This window comes from Benincasa hispida, chromosome 12, assembly GCF_009727055.1.
Source record: "Benincasa hispida cultivar B227 chromosome 12, ASM972705v1, whole genome shotgun sequence".
Lineage (NCBI taxonomy): Eukaryota > Viridiplantae > Streptophyta > Magnoliopsida > Cucurbitales > Cucurbitaceae > Benincasa > Benincasa hispida.
The window spans coordinates 14,011,577-14,020,093 of NC_052360.1; positions in this window are offsets into that span (position 1 = coordinate 14,011,577).

Sequence of the window (8,517 nt, forward strand, 5' to 3'; positions counted from 1 at the left end):
CGTCCCCGACCCTAAATTGTAAATGGGGAAAAAAAATTACCCACTCCCTCCCCAATTCTCTGTGTATTTGGGGATTCCTTGCCCCGTTCGGGCAGGTCCACACGGGGCCCCAACCCCGCGGATTTTTTAGACATCTCTACGCATAACAGATGTTAAGTCTATTATATAACATCACATACATCAGGCTACCAATAGTCGATGCATAGAGGATTCGTCTCATTTACTCAACCTCTTGAGGTGTCTTAGGACATTTTTCCTTAGACAAGATAAGAAGTAAACCTCTTTTGGAGTTCTACAACGAAAAGCTGACAAGCATATTGTCAATGTATGATGCTTGAGACAGGGCCAATATTTTGTTCTTTCGATCTCTAAAGATCTGAATGTCCAGAACAAACTACGCCTTTCCTAAATCTTTCATTTGGAATTGGGTCGCTAGCCAATTTTTAATTTCAGTTAATAGAACTACATCATTCCTAATGAGTAAGATATCATATATATATATCATAAGAAAAGCTACTGAATTGTTGATGATTTTCTTGTAAACACAAGGCTTATCAACATTCTGATCAAAGCCATAAGATTTGATCACAATATCAAATCTTATATTTCAAGATCGAGAAGCTTGTTTCAATCCATAAATGGACCGATTAAGCCTGCAAACCTTTTGCTCTTGACCTTGGGTTATGAATCCTTCAGGCTACTCCATATAAATAGTCTCTTTAAGATTGCCATTCAGAAAAGTAGTCTTGACGTCCATTTTCCAAATCTCATAGTCATAATATAAGGTATTAGACAGGAGTATCTGGATAGACTTCAACATGGCAACAGGTGAAAAAGTCTCCTCATAGTCGACTCCCTCAACTTTGGTACAATCCTTTGTTACAAGTCTAGCCTTGAAGGTTTGCACCTTCCGATCAGCACCATGTTTTCTCTTGCAGATCCATTTGCAACCCATAGATCTAGCCACATCAGGTTGATCTACAACATCCCAAACCGAATTGAAGTACATAACTCTATTTCAAGATCCATAGCTTTGATCCACTCATTTTTGTTAACATCCTCCATTGCCTTATTGTAAGACTATAGATCTTCAACATCTCTGTTAGCTACGATAGCTAAAGTTTCTGTTAAACCCATAAAACGAATAGGCGGGTTCGCAACCATCTCATTACGTCGAGGCTCTTTTAACATTTGAGGTGGATTTGACTTACTAGATGAACTAACTTCAACAACTCTTGTTGAGGTGTTGAGCTTTTCAACAACTCTTGTTGAAGGTTTAGTAGTTTCATTGGAAATTTCATTTTACACTATCTTACTATGGAGCTTATGCTTCTTTATGTGGCTCTTTTAAAAAAAGGTAGTATTTGTCGACACAACTACTTTATTATCTTTAGAATTGTAGAAGTAACCACTCCCTTTCCTTTAGGACAACCTACAAATAGGCATAATTTTGAACGAGGTTCCAATTTCTTAGGATTTGTCTCAAGTACATGTGCTGGGCAACTCCAAATCTTGAAGTGGCATAAACTACCTTTACGACCATTCCATAACTCCAAAGGTGTTCCAGTAACACTTTTGGAAGGAATACAGTTGAAAATGTAAGCTGCAGTCTGTATTGCATAACCTCAAAACGAGTCAGGTAAGGAAGCATAACTCATCATAGACCAAACCATGTTCAACAGAGTTTGATTTCAGCTTTTTGATACACCATTCTACTGAGGTGCACTAGGTGCCGAGAGTTGGGATACAATTCCAAGTTCTATCGAATAGTCTTGAAATTTTAGATCCATATACTTCCCACCTTGATCAAATTGAATTGTTTTAATGGTTTTATTTAATTCATTTTCAACTTCAACCTTATACTCAAACTTTTCAAGTGCTTCATACTTATGTTGCATTAAATAAACGTACCTATATCTAGAATAATCATCAGTAAAAGTGATGAAACATTCACACCCTCCTCTTGCCTTAACAATCATCAGATCACAAAGGTCTGAATGTACAAGTTTTAAGGGTTCTTTGGCCCTACGACCTTTTTCAGTAAAAAAATCTTTTAGTCATTTTGCCTTCAAGGCATGACTCACATACAAGTAAAGAATTTTCTTCTAACTCACTTAGAAGTCCATTATTGACCAGTCTCTCAATCCTATTGAGATATATGTGTCCTAATATTAGGTGCCAAATATGGACATTTTCCTTAGGAGAAATTTTTCGTCTTTTATTATGAGTTACCGCAATTTTAAACAGTTCAATATTAAGGAGATCTTTAGTTGCTAACGATCTTAACACATAAAGATTATCTTCTAGCTTAACAAAACAAATATTGATACCATTTTTGTAAATAAACACTTTATTTACATTTAATAATAAAGTATACTTTTGTTCAAGTAAACACTTTACAGAAATCAAGTTTCTTTTTTATTCAAGAACTATATATACCTTTTTCAATAAAACATAATTACTACGAAACTATAGGAAACTTTTAAGTAAAGCTTTGAAGATGAAGCTAACTTGACACTTGACTGGCCTCATCAATGACAGATCCATTCATCTGAACCACGTTAAAATGGACTATCATGTTGAGAACATGTTCTGAACAGATGTCCCTTCTTGCATACCGACATTAAAGATGAATTTAAGAGTGTCATGCCTGAGTTGAGCAGATGGTTTTTCGAACATTCCCCGTAGGGACTCTGTGATCTTACGAGCAGTGAGCATGAGCTCACGCTTCTTGGCCAAGACTTTAGAAAGGCTTGCCAAGATATACGTTTGAGTCTTTTCATTTGCGTGTACCTAATGCTCATATGCCTTTTGAATGTTTCGAGCGACATTCTGAGCTGGGAGTGGAGGACATTCCTCCATCAAGACAAATCTTAGATCATCAATAATCAGAACCGTATTTATTGTGTTTTTCCACTTAATGTAATTATTGCCAGTTAATTGTCGGCGGTGAACATATTTAATGTAGCGGAAGTCATTTTGGAAAATTTGCTGAAACATGCAATTTATTTACATTATTATTCAAGCATTACCCAATTGAAAAAATCAATCAAATTTAGCAAAATAATTTAATTCACCATATGTGACATCTATTTTGCAATGATATTTCAGTGAGGTAGGGTAAAACCTACTGTACGATGATCAGGTACCTCTTCACTGAAATGAGACCATCTCAATCAACATAGAGCAACTCCTTGGACTTTCAAATATCAATCACCATTCTTCGGTCGAGATTTTAGAGTAACCCCTCATTTTTTATTTTAGAGTTCCGCCCCAATGAGTCAACCGTGGGAAAAAAATCGATTGAAGCAAAAACTAAAACAACCCTATCCATTTTTGAAGTTTGAGTAAATAGTCATGCAAGTTCCATTCGCAGGGGGACACAAGCAAAGATGCCTCGAGGCCAAGCATGAAAATTTACTACAAACTAATGAAAGAGACCGTGGAATGTGTTGATGAAGGGAACTGGGATCGAATCCCGACCATAGCAGAAATCATTGTACTAGATGGAATATAAACATGTAAATTAACATGAATTGGGGAAAAAGATTAGAATGGTTTTTACCTTTGTAGATTCTCTAAGTGCCACGAACAATCCTCTCCAAGGTTCCAATGAACGGATCTCCAAACGGTCTTGATCACGAATAACATCTTGAGCGATCTCGAACACTACCATGAGAGTTACCTCGTTATTCTCTGGGATTCCAAAAGAGAGATAGGCGTGAAGGAAATCAAGTACGAGGATTTCCATGAGCAGCGAAAGGGATTGTTCCAAATTCCATTCGAGTGAACATAATCAATTACAGTCTAAAGTGGAAACTAATAGGTTATGCAACAATAGAAATTACAACATGCTATTCGATGATACAAGGGATAGAGGATGCTTACCTTTGAAGAACCATTCTTCAAGAATCCCTTGATCAGTCTCCAATGCGTCCAATAACAGCAACACTCGAACGCAATGACCGGAACAACATGACCACGAACACAACGATCGTCTGAATGCTTCTCGAACCCAATCGAGTCCAACTCGATTCACGAATTGAGTAAAAGACACTATCGCAAGTGTTACCTTGGTATTCTCAGTGTGAGAATCCAGGAGTTGTGAGCTCTGTATGATCTGAGCTTGAGGAAGAGCCTGAAGGTCTATGATTGAGTAGATGATCGAGCAAGTGGGAGATAAGACACTGTTTATCGCATAGACGATGTGCTCGATCGTTTAGTAAATGCAAGCATATCGCATAGACTTTGCTACTCAGTTGTGTAACAAACGATCAATTGAATGACTATCGTATAGTCAACTCTACACGATCGTTTAGTCTCCTTCAATGCTATCGCTTAGTGAAACTTTTTCACTTGATAGCTTGTCTCCGTGAGTACTTTCCGAATGAAGCAACTTCAATTTAGGAAAACCATTTTTCTTTTATCTCACTGTTACCATAAAACTTCAAATAACCTCCCATTCAATTGGTTATTAGCGAAAAAGAATTAATTATCATATAATTAATATATTGTAAATAAATATGATAACCAACTTATCATATTATATTTATAACCTATAGTTTTAATATTTCATCATATGAGGCATACAAACCATAATTCTTTTTATATTTTTATGGTATTTAATGTAAATCATATTTACATTAATTCCTCCAAATAATGTATCTTATACATTACACCAATTATATCATATATAATTGAATTTTCTCTTGTTAATTTGAACACTTCAAATTAACCCCAAAATCTGATTCTCAACTTGAACCCATTGAGTTACAAAGGGGACCTTATGGACCTGTAGCTTAAAGCTCCAATAGTATGTGAATAACTGACCAAAATCTTTAGTTACGAGATCCACCATTCGTTAAGTGCCAGAGACTCCACTAAAGATCGACAACTTCACTCTTCTCACTACAGATATCTTTCTGTGTCCATATTAACCAATCAACAGTACGATAACTCTTCAATCGCTTGTAAGTACAGCTGGGTCAATTTACCGTGACATAAATTGATTGCTCTAATGAACAATAAGTCATAGTTCTATTATGACTGAGTCCTCTCTTCCAAAGAGAGGGTGTGGCTACTATGTTCAAGATCCAGACTTAGCCCTTAAGGGAGCAATCTATCTACTTACCTCTGCTTCGGGGAATGAGTGAATTTCGTTTTGTGTAACTGAGTTCTCAGCTCTCCAATCAGATAAATCCCTAAAAAGGTAGGTTTGTTAAGTTGGCAATCTGGCCACCTCACCCATACTAATCAAAGGACCGCCCTCATAGGCAGGAGTTTCTAAAATACTCAGGATTAAAGTCATGCCACCTATGATAGTTTTAGTGAGATGTAAGTTTCAATTATCAACAGCGTTATATAAAGAGACAAATCATCTTGTGGTCCGGTCTTATACAAACTCTTTGTATAGGACATCCCTGCTCGCATATCTCCACATGTGTGGTCAGGATCAAACCATCTGTAGTAGTTTACAACACTTGTAAACCTCTACAAAGCGGACCGTATCCGTAGTGTAACTAGGATAAGGTATCCCTCCTTTATCTTTATACTACAAACCATTTAGGTTATTACTTAAGGCATGATCTACTTGTATGTCTCACATACATGCTTAAGTTTACATAAAATAACCACAGATCTTAGTTTATTGGATATGAGTAAATGGAAATAAAATAAGTCTTATTTTATTAATAATAATGTGTGTACAATGTTTACAAACTACAAGATTCCGGGAGAACTCGGACACCAATCCGAACAAGGTGGTATCCAACAATTGGGAGAGGGAGAGGAGAAAAGGGTTTTGGAGAATAGAGAGATTTTTCTTTATGGCTTAGGGAAAAATCTGCATAATAACACTACGGTATTGTGTATTGTGTTATGTGTATCAGTGTGTTCCCAAAGGACCATAAGAAGGTTTTTATATAGAGAAGAGCCAAACATTTTTCCTAATATTTTCCTTTTCTATAATTAATTAAATAAAACTTATTTAATTAATTAGCCCAATTAAATAACACTTATTTAATTTTAATTTGCACAATAATTAAATGACTATTTATATATTAAATCCAATTTAATGTATATATTTAATTATCATATACATCCCATGTATATGTGCAAAACCTCTCTATTAATTAATTCTTTGTGAATCAAATTCACTTGAATTAATTAGTTTAAATCTTATTCAAATATTAATTTCCAATTTAATTATAGATCACACTCATAATAAATTATATATTAATCACATTAATACACAATTTCTTTAAATTAATTTGAACAATTCAAATTATCCCTATCAAGTATCCTTTAGTGAGCTAACGAGAAGACCTGGTGAACCTGTAAATCAGAAGCTCCAACGATATGAGATTAATTGGTTAAACTCATTAACCAAGTTAATCAATATTCATTAACTGTGGGTACACTCCACTAAAGACCTACAGTTGCATTCTTCTTACTATAGAGATATTTACGTATCCGTGGATGTAGATCAATATCAGCAAGTTAGTCATTTATGAGTGTTTGTATCTCCAACTAAGTCAAATTTATCGTTTTACCCTTAGATTACCTCTGGCTTCTTAAGTACCAATGCTCTTCTTGAACAATCTGTTTATGGTCCAACCAATAAACAAAAACCCTTCTCGGGCTAATGAGAGGGTAGGGCTCTTTGTTCAAGTCTCGGAGACACTACATAATGAAACACTCATCTACTTGCCCTCAAGGAGGGAAGGAGTGAATTCCATATGATATTATTATGTTCTTAGCTCTCCACTCGGTCTTGTCCCTAAAATGGTAGGCATATTGGGTTGACGAACTGGCCACTCTCACCCATGCAAATCAAAGGACAATCCCTCGTGAATAGGAATTCATAATATATTCAGGACCAAGACTAAGTAGACTAGGTCAGCCTATTGAAATAGAAACTTGACTAGTCAACGGTGTTACATCTAGCGGTTACTATTTCGCGGTTCAGTCTTATGTAAAATAGTTGCATAGGATACCTTCACTCACGTGTCACCTACATGAATGCATTGGATCATTACGTTTGTATCAAATATAAAGTGGGTCGTATCCATAGTATTAGCAGAATAAGGTACCCAACCTTGTCCCTATACTATAGACCTTTTAGGTTGTATCTTGAACATGGATCCTTATATGTCTCCACATATAGTTCAAGACTCATAAAACAACCTTGGATGTTAACTTATTGGATTTAGGATTATTAAGACAAAAAAGACAACAATACAAGCAATAACATTTACTGAATTGACATTTTTTATCGATGACGGTCAATTAATAACATTTTTTAACATTTACCGAATTGACATACATAACTCTTTATCGATGACGGTCAATTAATAACATTTTTTATCTACCAATTTTAAGGTATAAAACCCAACAAACTTTCACTTGAACTAAAACTGTAGTCAATTAGTTGTACATAATCCAAAAGGCAGGATAATATTAAATACAATAAACTAGAGCATCATCCATATATCCATTACACATCTCCTATTTGCCCTAGATTGTACAATGTAATGTCTCGTAGACCTGAATTATCTAGATGACTCTCAAACACTTTAGTCGAGAGAACCTTCTTAAATGGATCAGAAATGTTGTACTCTGAGGCAATCATTGTGACGATCACATCTTCTTTTTGCACAATCTCCCTTATCAGGTGATACTTCCTCTCAATATGCTTTCCTCGTTTATGGCTGCGAGGTTCTTCAGAGTTTTCTACTGCCCCATTGTTGTCACACTATAAGGTGATGGACAAATTTATATTTGGAACCACTTCTGAATTACTCAGAAACTTCCTTAGCCAAACTACTTCCTTTGCTGCTTCACAAACAACTATATACTCAGCTTCCATAATGAAATCTGCAACACATCCTTGCTTGATACTATGCCATACTACAACTCCCTCATTTAGGGTAAACACTAATCCTGATGTGGATTTCCCAGAATTCTTGTGAGTTTGGAAATCAGAGTCAGTGTATCCTATAAAGATCAGATCATTAGCTCCATACACCAACTTGTAGTCCTTCATTATCCTAAGATACTTGGGGATGTTCTTAATCGTTGTCTTGTGGTCTAACCTTGGATTGGTCTGGTACCTACTGACAATTCCCACTACATAACAAATGTCTAGCCTAGTGCAAAACATAACATACATTAAGTTACCCACAGTTGGGACATAGGGAATAGGTCTTATATCCTCAATTTATTGAGGTGTCTTAGGACACTGTTCCTTAGACAAGTGAACCCTGTGCCTGAAAGATAAGAAATCATTCTAAGAATTTTGCATCAAATATCGAGTCAACATTTTGTCGATAAAATTTGCTCGAGAAAGAGCTAGCATTTTGTTCGTTTGATCCCTGATGATTTGGATCCCAAGTACATACTGCGCCTATTCTAAATCTTTCATTTGGAATTGGGCTACCAACAATTCCTTTATGTTAGTAAGGTATCCTACATCATTCCCAATGAGTAGGATATTATCCACATAAAGTATTAGAAAAG